Source organism: Nerophis ophidion, linkage group LG17 (assembly GCF_033978795.1).
Source record: "Nerophis ophidion isolate RoL-2023_Sa linkage group LG17, RoL_Noph_v1.0, whole genome shotgun sequence".
NCBI lineage: Eukaryota > Metazoa > Chordata > Actinopteri > Syngnathiformes > Syngnathidae > Nerophis > Nerophis ophidion.
The window spans coordinates 49753749-49757813 of NC_084627.1; positions in this window are offsets into that span (position 1 = coordinate 49753749).

The window sequence follows — 4065 nt, forward strand, 5'->3', positions numbered from 1 at the left end:
GGAACCATGATTTCGGGCTTAACTTGTACGCCGGTCCTCACATGGACGGAACTTTTCCTTGTTGACGTCTCAAGAATGGTAGAACACACACACACACACACACACACACACACACATTTTCTTGTTTGTGTTACCTTATTGTACACACATTTTTGTTTGTGTTACCTTCTTGAGACCTCCGAAAAATGCCTACGTCTTTAAGACCAGCCTTTCTAGATGTATAAAGATTTTGTATTTACAACAATAATAATATATACATACTATGCAAATGTAGTTGTCTATTAGATGAAATGTTTTTCCGTATTGATTTTGGTCCTAACTTGTTGGCCGGTCCCCAAATGGACGGTACTACACACACACACACACACACACACAAATATTCTTGTGTTTCTTACCTTCTTGAGACCTCCGAAAAATGCATACGTCTTTAGGACCACCCTTTGTATTTACAACATTAATAATATATACATAATATGCAAATGTAGTTCTCTATTAGATGCAATGCTTTTCCGTATTGGGACCATGATTTCGGTCCTAACTTGTTCGCCGGTCCTCACATGGACGGAACTTTTCCTTGTTGACGTCTCAAGAAGGGTAGCACACACACACACACACACACACACACACACACACAAATATTCTTGTGTTTCTTACCTTCTTGAGACCTCTGAAAACTGCGTACATCTTTAAGACCACACTTTCTAGATATATAAAGGTTTGTATTTACAACATTAATAATATATACTTATCCCCAGGTGCATGTCTTTGGAAGTGGGAGGAAGCCGGAGTACCCGGAGGTGGCGACTTGTCCAGGGTGTACCCCGCCTTCCGCCCGATTGTAGCTGAGATAGGCGCCAGCGCCCCCCGCGACCCCAAAAGGGAATAAGCGGTAGAAAAATGGATGGATGGATGGATAATATATACATACTATGCAAATGTCGTTCTCTATTAGAAGCAATTATTTTCCGTATTGGGACCATGATTTCGGTCCTAACTTGTTCGCCGGTCCTCACATGGACGGAACTTTTCCTTGTTGACGTCTCAAGAAGGGTAGAACACACACACACACACACACACACACACACACACACACACACACACAGACTACAGTAGTAAAAGTACCTTTAAAAAAAAGCTACGCAATAAATCGGAAGTTACTCACTGGGTATTTTTTTCCCGTACCTTTCCCAAGTTAAACATTTGGATGACTAACTTGTACGTTTAAAGTACTACTGTGTTTGGATGACTAACATGTACTTGTACGTTAAAGTACTACAGTGTTTGGATGACTAACATGTACTTGTACGTTAAAGTACTACTGTGTTTGGATGACTAACTTGTACTTGTACGTTAAAGTACTACAGTGTTTGGATGACTAACTTGTACTTGTACGTTAAAGTACTACAGTGTTTGGATGACTAACTTGTACTTGTACGTTAAAGTACTACAGTGTTTGGATGACTAACATGTACTTGTACGTTAAAGTACTACAGTGTTTGGATGACTAACATGTACTTGTACGTTAAAGTACTACTGTGTTTGGATGACTAACATGTACTTGTACGTTAAAGTACTACAGTGTTTGGATGACTAACTTGTACTTGTACGTTAAAGTACTACTGTGTTTGGATGACTAACATGTACTTGTACGTTAAAGTACTACTGTGTTTGGATGACTAACTTGTACGTTAAAGTACTACAGTGTTTGGATGACTAACTTGTACTTGTACGTTAAAGTACTACAGTGTTTGGATGACTAACATGTACTTGTACGTTAAAGTACTACAGTGTTTGGATGACTAACATGTACTTGTACGTTAAAGTACTACTGTGTTTGGATGACTAACATGTACTTGTACGTTAAAGTACTACAGTGTTTGGATGACTAACTTGTACTTGTACGTTAAAGTACTACTGTGATTGGATGACTAACATGTACTTGTACGTTAAAGTACTACTGTGTTTGGATGACTAACTTGTACGTTAAAGTACTACAGTGTTTGGATGACTAACTTGTACTTGTACGTTAAAGTACTACAGTGTTTGGATGACTAACATGTACTTGTACGTTTAAAGTACTACTGTGTTTGGATGACTAACATGTACTTGTACGTTAAAGTACTACTGTGTTTGGATGACTAACATGTACTTGTACGTTAAAGTACTACTGTGTTTGGATGACTAACATGTACTTGTACGTTAAAGTACTACTGTGTTTGGATGACTAACATGTACTTGTACGTTAAAGTACTACAGTGTTTGGATGACTAACATGTACTTGTACGTTAAAGTACTACTGTGTTTGGATGACTAACATGTACTTGTACGTTAAAGTACTACTGTGTTTGGATGACTAACTTGTACGTTAAAGTACTACAGTGTTTGGATGACTAACTTGTACGTTAAAGTACTACTGTGTTTGGATGACTAACTTGTACTTGTACGTTAAAGTACTACAGTGTTTGGATGACTAACATGTACTTGTACGTTTAAAGTACTACAGTGTTTGGATGACTAACATGTACTTGTACGTTAAAGTACTACAGTGTTTGGATGACTAACTTGTACTTGTACGTTAAAGTACTACAGTGTTTGGATGACTAACATGTACTTGTACGTTAAAGTACTACAGTGTTTGGATGACTAACATGTACTTGTACGTTAAAGTACTACAGTGTTTGGATGACTAACATGTACTTGTACGTTAAAGTACTACAGTGTTTGGATGACTAACATGTACTTGTACGTTAAAGTACTACTGTGTTTGGATGACTAACATGTACTTGTACGTTAAAGTACTACTGTGTTTGGATGACTAACATGTACTTGTACGTTAAAGTACTACTGTGATTGGATGACTAACATGTACTTGTACGTTAAAGTACTACTGTGTTTGGATGACTAACTTGTACGTTAAAGTACTACAGTGTTTGGATGACTAACTTGTACTTGTACGTTAAAGTACTACAGTGTTTGGATGACTAACATGTACTTGTACGTTTAAAGTACTACTGTGTTTGGATGACTAACATGTACTTGTACGTTAAAGTACTACTGTGTTTGGATGACTAACATGTACTTGTACGTTAAAGTACTACTGTGTTTGGATGACTAACATGTACTTGTACGTTAAAGTACTACTGTGTTTGGATGACTAACATGTACTTGTACGTTAAAGTACTACAGTGTTTGGATGACTAACATGTACTTGTACGTTAAAGTACTACTGTGTTTGGATGACTAACATGTACTTGTACGTTAAAGTACTACTGTGTTTGGATGACTAACATGTACTTGTACGTTAAAGTACTACTGTGTTTGGATGACTAACATGTACTTGTACGTTAAAGTACTACTGTGTTTGGATGACTAACATGTACTTGTACGTTAAAGTACTACAGTGTTTGGATGACTAACATGTACTTGTACGTTAAAGTACTACTGTGTTTGGATGACTAACTTGTACTTGTACGTTAAAGTACTACAGTGTTTGGATGACTAACATGTACTTGTACGTTAAAGTACTACAGTGTTTGGATGACTAACATGTACTTGTACGTTAAAGTGCTACAGTGTTTGGATGACTAACTTGTACGTTAAAGTACTACTGTGTTTGGATGACTAACTTGTACTTGTACGTTAAAGTACTACAGTGTTTGGATGACTAACATGTACTTGTACGTTTAAAGTACTACAGTGTTTGGATGACTAACTTGTACTTGTACGTTAAAGTACTACAGTGTTTGGATGACTAACTTGTACTTGTACGTTAAAGTACTACAGTGTTTGGATGACTAACATGTACTTGTACGTTAAAGTACTACAGTGTTTGGATGACTAACATGTACTTGTACGTTAAAGTACTACAGTGTTTGGATGACTAACATGTACTTGTACGTTAAAGTACTACAGTGTTTGGATGAATAACATGTACTTGTACGTTAAAGTACTACAGTGTTTGGATGACTAACATGTACTTGTACGTTAAAGTACTACAGTGTTTGGATGACTAACATGTACTTGTACGTTAAAGTACTACAGTGTTTGGATGACAAACATGTACTT